General features: G+C 32.5%; 1 protein-coding gene across 2 annotated transcripts in view; it reads left to right on the top strand.

The window, feature by feature from the left end:
* The window catches only part of LOC131547866 (WD repeat-containing protein 70), a 78,351-nt gene that overhangs the window by 36,609 nt on the left and 27,908 nt on the right, over positions 1-13,834 (top strand). The window lies entirely within an intron of this gene.

Below are 13,834 nucleotides of genomic sequence, written 5' to 3'. Positions count from 1 at the left end.
ACCAATGGCAGTCAGTGTTCACACATTATGTGCTTTTCTTGAATGCATTCATATTTTGCTTTGTCTTTACTCTGCGTTTTCTGTCTCAGTACTCTGCGTTTTGTGATATCTTGTTTGTGACTCACCAAACATCTGCAGGCCATATTTCACCTCAAAATTGAAATAAAAAAATAGTACATTATATTTTGGATAAAAACAAACCTTTTTTAGGACTTTTTTGGCATTGTGACATTTGCATCTGCATTTCCAGCACAGTTCAGCACATTTACTCCTGAATTTTCATTACATCTCATTCATTACTGTTAAAGAAATATGTTTTTTTTTTTGTTTTTGTTATTTCACTTCAAATAATTCACAGGTCAAAGACTCTTAATTAAGCTTTCTTTCTCTTTCTTTCTTTCTTTTGCTTTATTTTCTTTCTTTCTTAATGAATGCAACATTTATTTGTTGTTTTTAAATACAATACCTATTTATTTAATTGTCTATGTAATACTTTCTGCATGAAAATAAATACATTTTTATATTTAAATTATGTAAATGTATAAAACTCATATATTTTCTCAATACATTATTTATTTTTCCTTTATGCAAACTATATTTTTGAATGCAAAAATAACTAATTATAAATGTATTCATTTTCTTTATACAAAATCTATTAATTGTCTATGTATTATTAATTTATTCTCTTTATAAAAAATAAATACTTTTTTATATTTTAATTATATAAATGTATAAAATTTCCTCTATGCAATATTTAGATTTTCTTTATGCAAATTATATTTTAAATGCAAAAAATAATAATGTTGTAACTTATTTTCTTTATGCAAAATATATCATTTATTTTTTTGAGGTGAAATGTGATCTGAACATGTGTTTGTTAGATTCAGCAATGGAGGAAGTGAAGTAAACACATCCGTACTCTGTGATATAACCTGAGCTCTGCCACCTGTTTAATGGATTCCTGGTATTTCTCATGTGCTGAACTATAACACATCACACGCTGAACTTCCTGTCTGTCAGCGCTTGTGCCTCATGACCAATCAGGCCAATCACAATATCAGCCGCTCTGTGTTTGGTTTTCCTGAAGAGGTTGTTGTTTGAGAAATCATTCACAGACGCTGTGAACCGATCCTCGCTGGATATCATGTCACATGACACATCCATGTCAATGTTTATGGAAAAGCATAGAGATTTGCCAATAATCGTCCAAACCTTCTTTATTTTGTCCCTGAGCTCCATCGATGAACGACGGGAATAAGAAAGTGATCTTATTACCCAAAGAAGGCCTATTGAAACACATGTCACGCGATGATTCTTCACTGCTCCTCTGTTCCTCCGCAGCACAAAAACCTGTGATTTATTACTGCTGCTTCTGTCAGACTAAATATTTAGCCAGCATTCCCAGCAGCTCACAATAACAGCCCGTTCCTCGAGGGTCAGTGACTTACAATACCAGTCAGAAGTCTCTTCTGCTCACCAAGCCTGCATTCATTTGATCCAAAACGCAGTAATATTGGGAAATATTTTTACTGTTTAAAATAACTGCTTTTTATGTGATATCTGTTAAACTGTAATTTATTTCTGTGATGCGCAGCTGTATTTTCAGCATCATTACTGCATTCTTCAGCGTCACATGATCTTCAGAAATCATTCTAATATGCTGATTTGCTGCTCAAGAAACATTATTATTATTATTATTATGTTGAAAACAGCGGAGTAGAATTTTTTTTTCAGGATTCTTTGATGAATAGAAAGATCCAAAGATCAGCATTTATCTGAAATAAAAAGCTTTTGTAACATTATACACTACTATACCATTCAAAAGCTTGCAGTCAGATTTTTTTATTATTTTTAGGAAGAAATTATAGAAATTAATACTTTTATTTAGAAAGGATGCTTTAAATTGGCCAAAAGTGATGATAAAGACATTTATAATCTCACAAAAGATTTCTATTTCAGATAAATGCTGTTCTCCTGAACTATTCAGCAGTTTTCAACATTGATAATAATCAGAAATGTTTCTTGAGCAGCAAATCAGCATATTATTATGATTTCTGAAGATCATGTGACACTGAAGACTGCAGTAATGATGCTGAAAATACAGCTGCATCACAGAAATAAATTACAGTTTAACAGATTCACATAGAAAACCGTTATTTTAATTTTTTCAAAACGTTACTGTTTTTGCTGTGCTTTGGATCCAATAAATGCAGGCTTGGTGAGCAGAAGAGACTTCTTTCAAAAACATCTTAAAAATCTTACTGTTCAAAAACTTTTGTATCTTAACCAAAAACTGGCAGAAGGACTAGTAGAGTGAACCCGGGCCGGTTAAAGATGCGTGTCGCTCATTCATGGAGAATGCAGGCAGACGTGCTCCGTTTCAGCCAGACCTTGATCTCCTGCGTGGAGATATTGGGACGGACAGACGGATTGATCCTGGAGATCTCGGTTTGGTCATTGATTACGGGGTCGTGACCTCTCATCAGTCGGACTCGTGTCTCGTCTTCTTCAAAGCTGTGAGGTGATGTCTTATCATCTGCGTGATGTTCTGACTCCTTACGTCATCTTGTGTTTCAGAACAGATCAGATCCGTCTCTCACAGGTCCTGTATGAATGTCAGCTCTTATTGCCGTTTTAATAGCATTTTATATATTGTATTGCATATTTTTATTTATTATATATCATAAAAATTAGAAATTATAAAAATGTAGTGCTGTCAAACGATTAATCGCATCCAAAATAAAAGTTTTTGTTTACATAATATATGTGTGTACTGTGTATATTTATGTATATATATATAAATACAAACACATGCACGTATAAATTTAAGAAAAATTTTATATTTGTATATTAAATATATTTATATATAATATAAATATATACATTTACTGTATGAGTGTGTATTTATATATACATAATAAATATATACAGTGCACATACATATACTATGTAAACAAACTTTTATTTTAGATGCAATTAATCGTTTGACAGCACTAAAAAAATTATATTATATCCATATTATATTACATTATACTACCTATTCATGGTTACAGTTTTTAAGGAGAATAATGCATTAAAATTCAAAAATAATACAGCATATTTTACATATTGTAATGCCTTATCTTTCAATTTATTATCATATCCTTGATTTAATAATATTATATATATATTACAGGCTATACTACAAATTATATTGCATTATAGTATTCTATATTATCATATACTATATTATATAGCATTATAGTATACTTGGACATGGTTATGAATTTTAAAGAGTATAATGCAGTAAAACACAAAATAATACAAGACAAAATTATTTATATGTTAAAACATTTTAATGTGCTGTTTAATATAATAATTTGTCTAATAAAATATATAATGCAACAACAATATGTAAAATTATATACATTTTACATATTATATTACAGTATAGTACTTACCTATTTATGAAGTATAGAGTTTAATGCATTAAAACACATAATATAGGACATTAAATTAGTTTTAGAACATGTTTTATTTAACAATTACTAATTTATTTATAACTCTAGCCACAGTTTTAATACTTTATAATGCACATATATTTGATGTTACACCAGCAAATTATAATGCCTTAAAACACAAAACCAGGTGTAGATCATGCATTAAACTCTTTTAAAGCGTAACTATGTATATGTGAGTGTTATAATGCGTTTTAACTGAGGCTGCAGTAATTCACAAGAACATACAGGAGTTTATAAGGCAATAACATGCATTGCAAACACCTTTATGGAGTCGAGCGCATGATTCCCGTGTCTTCCTCAGGAAGTCTCATGGCTGTAGACTTCCTCTGTTAATCTGTTAATCTTCCTGAAGAACAAGCACACCCTGAAACTCAACACACGTCCATCTTCAGGAAACCTCTTATCAGCCGTTCCTCACATGCTTCATCAGCTGGCAGGAGGTGTAAAACACTCACAGGGTTTGGTTGCTTCCTTCAAATGGCATGATAAAGTCAGCACAAGTCCTCCCAACTTTAACCTGCTATAGTTGCCTATAACCAGAGTACTTAAATATTGTATTCCTGATTAATGTAATCTGGGTTACTCATTTTAGGTAAAGTATTCCGATTACTTTTTAGATTACTTTTTGCCTACCTTGTTTTAAACTTACCATTAAATGCACCATATTGATATAAAAAAGCAAATAAATTGAAAACGTTGGGCCCTATTTTAACGATCTAAGTGCATGGTCTAAAGCAGTGGTTTTCAAACCCTGGGTTGCGAAACTTAAAAAATGGGTCGCCAGGATGATTTAAGGAAAACATATGAATGCAACCAAGTTCAAGACTCAGGAAAGAAGCAACTAAACAAACATAAACAACCAAACGAAAGTAACCGGCAGAATCAAATGTGTATTTGTGTTTCCGCTCTGTTTTTGCAGCGTTGTACATTGTAGCAAATCAGAGACATTGATTTCTATAACGCAGTGGCCAATCAGAGGAGCTTTAGTGAGTCAGAATCCACTCACCGCTCAGAACGCAAGTGTTCTTGTTCAGTCCAGATACAATGGCTTGGAAAAAACAGTTAATCTTAAAGAAATAAAGCATATACATAAACCCAAATAGGAAATAAAACCGTTATTGAATAAGCATGAGTCCTATTCTGTGTCCTAAACTATTGAAACATTGGTGTCTCATATTTTAGAGCACTCACTGCAATTTATGAAAGAAATCAATTAAATCTGTATGTGGGTGTGTGTGAAAAAATAACAAATACAAACAAACAGATGTAACCCCCTTTGCAATCATTAACATTTTCATGAGTAACTGTAATTTAATTACTCAGTTTTTCTCAGTAACTGTAACCGATTACAGTTACATTTATTTTGTAATTAAATTACGTAATAACTAGTTCCCCAACACTGTGTATATATATGTGTGTGTGTGTGTGTGTGTGTGTATATATATATATATATATATATATATATAGGTCGCGTCAATTTAAAAAGAAAAATATAGGGTCGCTCTTAAAAAAGTTTGGGTTTAAAAGGGTTGTCCCTATTCTCTTAATGAGTAATGGGTGTGTGTTGGGTATAACGTGCAATAAACCAATCAAAGTCTCATCTCCCGTTCCCTTTAAGAGCCAGTTGCGCTCGCGCCGTGTCAGATTCGCTATTTACGCGGCGGAATTTGCAAGCGCAAAGACTGAAGCGTCTCCAGAGAGGAAACAGATCTGCTCGTGCGCTATCAAATAGGTAGCCTAATTCTGATACATGCAATGACTAGGCATTTTTATATCTATGTAGCCTACACAATAATAATCTTTTACATTGTAGTCCTTTCTTTTTTAATATTTGGCATGTTTATGTGCTGCTGCGCGTCCTGTGTGTGTAATAAGCAAAGTGTACACGTGTTGTGGACCAGCCTATAGGCGTATATTACTAACGCGCTCTTTAAATAACAAAAAATACTGCGCCGTTGACTTTAGACCAGGTTTTAGTTGGTCAATGGCTCGGTCTATCAAAATAGCAACGCGCCAACAATACGCCTGAACACACCTCATTTTCAGACCAGCAAATGAGCGCAAATGCATTTGCTATTTAAACAACGTGGCGCAGGACGTGAAAATGATAACTGCGTCAGGCTGAAACTTGCAAAAAACACCTGCGTCGCGCCTGGCACCGCATTGCGCCGGATGTATATTAGTGTTTAGAAACATGCATAAGTAGTTTTCATACATGGTTTAATTGCTTGAGAGGTGCTTTCCCCCTCAAATTCAGAAGTATGATGCAATGACCATTAGTCAAAGCTAAATGGTATGACACACCGTAGTATTTTTAGAAAGTAAACTTATATATATATATATACAGTAGATCAATAAACTATGAATCATTTACTGCCAAATCATGTAATCCATAAAAAGTAATTGTAATCTGATTATGAGCATTTTAAAATGTAAAATAATCTAATTACGAGTACTCTGATTACGTAATCCAGATTACATGTAATCAGTTACGACCCAGCACTGTTACATAGTATTTAGAGGCGAGTTTGTAACACTTAACATTAATATTATGCATTACATATCATGAACTAACCACGAACAATGTTTTTTTAGTTAAACTCTAGGAACTATGAGTAGGCCAAGGACACAAGATCTCAAGTTTCAAGAAGGGGTGTACAGAAGCAATAAATCAGTTAAGTATTGATGTGCCAGGTTATTGAGGGCTTTATAGACAAATAATAAGATTTTAAAATCAATCCTATATTTGACAGTGCAGGGCACATTAAAATAAGAATTATATGGTGTTGCTTTTGCTTCTCTTCAAGCAGTCTAGCGGCTGCTTTTGAACCAACTGAAGATGAGAAATGGAATATGAAATACTTTTTATTTTTTTCAAGTTCAGTTTTATTTGTTTAACCAAATTCTGTTTTCCAGTAATTTTTTGGATTCCATTTGAATGGTTTCAATAAATGTTAGTAATCAAAAGCATCTCCAATTAATTGATTTTATAAAAATGTATTTTTTTAATTAATTTAAAAAAAAAATTTTTTTCCAGAAATACTGTGTTGTGTATTTACGTTTTCCTGGTAAACACATTTCGATAAACAATTATTTTGGTAAATATTCCTTAAAAATTATGTTTTAATAAAACAAATTGCTATTAGTAGTAGTACTGTCAAAACATTAATTAATATATTTCTGTCACAGTTTCTTAAAGTTAAACCAAACTTTAATTTTGACAGGTTGCTGTGAAGACCTTTAAATTTCTGTTTGTATAAGATGTGACAATATATTTTCTCAAAAGAAACGCAGAACATGCAAGATTCATATTTGAATAGTATATTAGTCTATAGTATAGTATATACTATTATAAATAGTATATTTGTCCATATCGCGTTTTCATTTAAGTGGACTCAGCTACTATTGATTTATTGATCCAAAATTTGGCAAATTACGTGACATTACACGTTATACAGTAAATTCCATTTTTATGACCTGATTCTGTGATTCCGTCCGCGTTTTCCACATCGCAGAAATCATAGGGCCCTTGATGCCCAAATTCGTGGCTCACTGTGTATTATATGGGGCTAAGATCAAAATCAAAAGCACCTTACGTTTCCAAACATAATAATTTCAGATTTATTTTCATTTAGGTGTAAAGAATGCTTGAAAGCCATGACTTAAGTTTGTTTAGGCAATATAACAGTGGCTGAAGAGAGTATTTATTATTGCACTGTAAGTGAAGATAGAGCTGGCTATCATCGACATGTAGATGAAAAGAGACACCATATTTTTCAAAAATAGAGGCCAAGAGGAGCAAATACAGGGAAAACAACACAGGCCCAAGGATTGAACCTTGCTGAACACCACAACCGAGAAAAATGTTAGTAGATGATTAATGCCCAAAACAAACAATAAAACATCTATTTGACAAATAGATTCAGTGCTATATAAAGTGGCTCAAGCACAGACGTGTGGAGGAGCATAAGACAGAGTATAACCAGTATGAGCCATCTGAGATCTAATAGCCATGACCTTGTTTGTGAAAAACTTTCACCGAGGGAAACAGAAGGCTCAGGGAAAAGTTTAACGGGAGGATTTAGTGGAATAGTCAATGGTGGAAAAAAGGACACAAAGTTTGTGGCAATGTTTAGTGATCAGATCAGAAAAGTATTTGCACTTAGCAGCCTTAGCTGCCTTCTGGAACATGGTAATAATCTCATGTGAAACCTGCAGTTTATCCTTTTTCCACTTGTGCTCAGCACGTCTGCAGGCCTGTCTGAGAGAATGCATTGTTTTGTTATGCCAGAGAACTGGCATCGACTTATGATTTCTAAGCTTCGACGGTGCAACACTGTTCAGAATAGAGGCACAAGAAGAGTGTAGTTGTGTAGTGTAGATTCCATTTCTGAGGAATCCCATACCTAATGATATGCTGCAATTAACTCTTCGCTGGACCATGTGGTAAAGGTACGAGACGTGCTCCAAGGCCTGATTTCTTAGTCTGACCAAGCTATGGTACAGAGAAAATTACAGGCGTATGATTAGAGAAGTTTTTTTCTTTTCTTTTTTTCATTGCAATTTTGAAATAGCTTTTATTTTTATTTATTTATTTTTTTAATTTTAGTTTACAATTTAATAATTTTGTGTGCTTTTGTCATTTTTATTATTTTCTTTAAATATTTAGCTTAAAATGAAATAAATCAAATTAAAAAAATAAATTAATCAAATAAATGCAAATTAAGTGAAATAAAGATAAATAGAATGAAATAAAAGGATAAAATAAACTATAAATGAATCAATGTAAATTGTTTTAGTACTTTTCATATGCTTTTGTTTCTCATTTTCTTTAAATATTTCTGTTTAGCTTCAAATGAAAAATAGAATGAAATGAACTGATAAAATAATCAAATAAATAAAATGAATGAAAATCATAAAATAAATAAATAAATAAAATGATATAAATTTAAATCATAAATTTAAATTAAATACATAAATTAATGTAAAAAATATATAAAAATATATTTCTACTTCATCTTAATCTTATTTTTATTTAGTTACCAAGGCAACAGTTGTTGTTTTTTAAATGAATATTTTATTTTATTTCAGCCATTTTTTAAAATAGTTTTAGTGAACATTGACAACACTGATTACATTAAGGATAAAACTTGAAATATTAAATATATATGAGTGCATGTAGGAAACAGTGTTATTTATTAAGATGAATAAACAATTATATATGATTAAATGATTAAACTAAACCATATATTAAAGTGTTACCAGAATAGTTGATACCTCAGTGCTTGACGAAAGCAGAATATTATGTTAAATAAAAGTAATAAATAATGTTGCAGTGAATATCTAGTTTACTTGTTTAAGTGCCTCAAACACATTCTGATCACCATCTGCAGATCTGATGCCATTAACACGTCGATTGCTCATTGTATTATCCGAGTAGCTCGGTCTGGATTATATGTACAGTTGAGCTCAAAAGTTTACATCCCCTTGATTCTTAATACTGTGTTGTTCCCTGAATGATCCACAGCTGTGTTTTTTTGTTTTGTTTAGTGATAGTTGTTCATGAGTCTCTTGTTTGTCCTGAACAGTTCAACTGAGCACTGACTGTTCTTCAGAAAAATCCTCCAGCTCCCACAAATTCTTTGGTTTTCCAGCATTTTTGTGTTATTTGAATGCTTTCCAACGATGACTTTATGATTTTGACATCCATCTTTTCTCAAACTATTTTTGCAACTATTACAGAAGGTTTAAACGCTCACTGATGCTCCAGAAGGAAAAACCATGCATTAAGAGCCGGGGGGTGAAAACTTTTTGAATTTGAAGATAAGGGTCAATTTAACTTATTTTATCTTCTGGGAAACATGTAAGTATCTTCTACAGCTTCTGAAGGGCAGTACAAAAAAAAAAAAAAAAGCTGTTTAGGCAAAATAAGAAAAATGTACACATCTCCATTCTGTTCAAAAGTTTTCACGCCCCGGCTCTTAATGCATGGCTTTTCCTTTTGGAGCATCAGTGAGCATTTAAACCTTCTGTAATAGTTGCGTATGAGTCCCTCAGTTGTTCTCAATGTGAAAAGATGGATCTCAATATCATACAGTCATTGTTGGAAAGGGTTCAAATACACAAAAATGCCGGAAAACCAAAGAATTTGTGGGAGCTGAAGGATTTTTCTGAAGAACAGCAGGCAGTTTAAATGTTCAGGACAAACAAGAGACTCATGAACAACTATCACTAAACAAAAAAAACAAACACAGCTGTGGATCATTCAGGGAACAACACAGTGTTAAGAATCAAGGGGATGTAAACTTCTGAACTGGGTCATTTTTATAAATTCAACTATTATTATCTCTTGTGGACTATATGTAAACATCTTTTATGTGAAATATCTTATTCAGGTCAGTACTAAATAAACAATAACATTCTGTACGATCCCTCTTATTTATGTAAAATATTAACATTTTGCAGATTCTGAAAGGGGGATGTAAACTTTTGAGCTCAACTGTTGGTGAAGTTAAAGATGGCAGGTGAATCTGAACTCTGCTTCCCCTCACATTTGGCTTCAGTTAGGCGTTTTCTCCGTCCTCCAGTGAAATCTCAGTGTGTGACGCTGATCCGGCTGCTGGCGATGACAGGCCGCAGATGATGGACGTCTCTGGAAGCTCTGGATGGAAACCCGAGCCGGACCCTCAATGCGTCTTGTCAACAATAATCCGGCGGTTTTCTGCGTTCCCTCATGCGTGGATCTGGCAGAGACGGGGCGCAGGACTCATCTCAGCAGAAACAGGGCTGTTTTGTGCTCCTGATGTTTGATTTCTCTGTCCAGCTGATTCTCGCTAATCGCTGCTTCTTCAGATGTTTAACATGCTTGTCCAGTTGAGGTTTCTGAGTTACAGTCAACAAGACTTTGTTTAACTTCTGTAATGTGATTACAGTTTTCGTCCATCAGGATTTGATCGGATTATGAAATATTAGGCTGATGATTTTTGTTAAAAAAAAAAGCTTCAGTTAGATTGTTTTGGTACATGAAAAATTATAATTTAATTTTAATTTAATAAGACTGATTAATATATTATACTAATCAACCACAATTAATTTTGTGATTCCAAAAGTTTGAAAAAACTTTCACTGTTTTTTTCACTACATGTTTGTTTTCAAAGACTTTTATTAACACAAACTGAACAATATATTAAATTAATCAAGTTTTTTTTTTATTTTTAAGGGGAAAAAATTGGAATACATTTTTAAAACCTTTTTCCATTCACATTTTTAGCATTTTAATTCAGTTTGATTATTTTAATATATATTAAAAAAAAACAATCCTAATTTCAATTAATTTAATTAAGCTGCCTGTTAAGATCTATTAGATTAATCAGCCACAAGTAATTTTGTGTTGAGGAAAAGTTACAAATTAAAAATGTATTTAAAAAAAAAAAATTTAATAAAATTTTTAACATTTCAAAACGGTTAAATTATTTTAATAGATTTAAAATAGAATAGAATTTTTATTTAAATAAGCGGATTAATATATTCGATTAATCAACCACAATTAATTTTGTGATTCCAGGAGTTTCAAGAACAGTGTATTTTAGTAAAAACTAACATTTTTAGGGGGAAAAAATACAAATATTTTTATTTATTTATTATTATTTTATTTTATTTTATTTTTAGCATTTTAATTCACTTAGATTATTTGAATGCCTAAAAAATATAATTTAATCTTTAATTTGATGTTTGTTTTCAAAGACTTTTATAAAGGCAAATTTAGAAATATATTAGATTAATCAACCACAGTTAATTGGTTATTCCAGAAATTTCAAGAACAATATGTTTTTCAGTAAAACCAAAAGTTGTTAACGGGAGAAAAAAAAAAAAAAAAAATTTTTAGCATTTTTATTCAATTAGATTATTTGCATGCATAAAAATGTATTTAATACATTTATGAAAACAATTATGAAAACATCCTATTTCCATCACAGTAACACACACTGATGAATCGTACGCTGTAAGAGCAGAGATGGTTAATAACATGCGCTGTGGAGAAACACAGACTCTTGACAGGCGTTGTGCGCCGCGCCGGTGCGCCCTTCGTTTCGAGTGGAAGAACTTGTGTGAATTAATGAAGCTGATTTGGCCGTGGGTTAATCAACAGAGCGGCACACGAGCAGGTGGAGAAACTCTGATAAAGACGCCAATTATGCAGCAGTAAATTGGTTTGGCGGTGAGGACGGTCGCTCGTTATCTGGCCGTTCCAGTACCACGACTTCTGTTAAACGCACTGTCCATCAGCTATTTCTGGACCTCGTTTTCTCCTCCGTCTCTCACTCGTTTCTTCCCGTCCTCAGCTCGTGTTTTTCCTCTCTTCGGTTCTCCAGCCGTAAACCGGCTTCGGTTTCCATCACTCTTCATTTATTTTAATTGAGCGGGGCTAGTTGTCACGGCTCCAGTGAAAACTTCTCATGGTGGGTTTGTTTTTGCGAGTCACTTTCTGTAAGATCTCAAACCGTGAAGTTTTGGCTACAAAAAACAGAAAAAGGAAAACGAGTTCACAAGTGATATATGTTCATTATTTACCATGATGTCATTCCAAATTCAATTCAAGTTTATTTGTATAGCGCTTTTCACGATGCAAATGAAAGAAAATGAAAGTTTCTACATTATATTTAGTAATTAGCTTATCAGTGGTGACTATCTCAAGTTGATGTCCATCTGGCAGAAATGTACAGTAAAACTCAAGCAGTTAGTTAATGTCATGTAATCAAACAGACGGTGAACACTAACAGTAATGATTATATGTTGCAATCAAACTTATAGCAAAATTTGGTAGTTCTGTGTGTTGTCTGAGGGGTCGGCATCATCTCGTCTCAGGTGTTTGGTCGTCTCAGATCATTTAAGGGTTGGATCCAGACTGAAGCTTCTGTAATTCCTAGTTACCACGAGATGTCAATCAACAAAAACAGAGAAACACATAGAGACATGATTAGCGTAGCTGCTGTTCCATCCAAGCAAAAATTATGTGTTCAACCCAAGCTGAAGAATAATAATGTGCGTTTGATCAGATATAACTGCAGTACAAGGTTACGAGATGCATTATGTGAATGCTTGACTAAAGAGATGTGTCTTTAATCTAGATTTAAACAGAGAGAGTGTGTCTGAACCCCGGACGTTATCAGGAAGATTATTCCAGAGTTTAGGAGCCAAATGTGAAAAAGCTGTGCCTCCTTTAGTGGACTTTACTCTCCTAGGAACCAGAGTCCAGAGTTGTGCGACCTTAAGGAGCGTGATGGATTATAGCGAGATAGAAGACTAGTTAGGTACGCAGGAGCTCTCAACTATATAAAATATATAATTATATATTTTTTAAAATAAATATATTTTCTTCTATTTATTAAATTTTTGGTCTGCTCTCCATTATATTAAAAAAAAAAAAATTTAAAAACTAATAAAATGACAAAAAGCACACATCAAAATTACTAAAACTTTACCTAAAGAAAATATAAAAATAATATCTAATTCAAAATATTAACAAAAAACATTTTTAGTATATCAGTGATGCTAAAATAACACCGAACCAGACGGCTTCTGGATGTTTTGCAAACGCCTGACAGATGTCCTCCTCATCTGTTCGATCCGTTCAGCCAGGCAGTTTGACTGAGGTTGTTTTATTAGATAAATCATACACTTTGATCATGGTTATCATATTTGGTCATCATGTGTTTTATTGCTTTAGTGTTGAGCTGAGGCTGTGTGACTTTAAGGGCACTCAGACTCTTAATGGAGCTCAGAGTTCAGACGCACTGTTCATGTCAGATTCAGAAGTGCTCTCCTTCCTTAAGAAACGCTGTTTTCCAGTCTACAGTCCAAGAACACTACAGTATGGTGAAGCTCTTCCTCTCACACACACACACACACACACACACAGACCAGATATCACTCATTAGTGTACAACAGCTGCTGCTTATAGCTCATACAGGAATTATGAAATGGATGTAAAACTGATACACCAAATCATATTTAAATAAAAATTATAATCGCAATTATTTTTAACTCATTGTAATTTCCCCATTGAAAGCATAATTGTGTGTGTTCGTTTGTTTTTTCTGAATTATTTTTTATTTTCATTTATAATTTTACTTTACGTGTTTATTTAATTACATTTTTTTCATTTTTTTTTATTTATTTTAATTTAATTTATAGTTTTGTTTCACCTCTTTATTTCATTTTATTTATTTTCATTTATTTTTATTTCAAACCATTTAATTTATTTTATTTTTATTTATATATTTTATTTTAATTTGTGGTTTTATTTCATCTGCTAATTTTTTACTACAGTTTAT

This window comes from Onychostoma macrolepis, chromosome 10 (assembly GCF_012432095.1).
Source record: "Onychostoma macrolepis isolate SWU-2019 chromosome 10, ASM1243209v1, whole genome shotgun sequence".
NCBI classification, from domain to species: Eukaryota; Metazoa; Chordata; class Actinopteri; order Cypriniformes; family Cyprinidae; genus Onychostoma; species Onychostoma macrolepis.
Note: the sequence above shows the minus strand (reverse complement) of the source record. Positions and strands in the feature narration are given on the sequence as shown.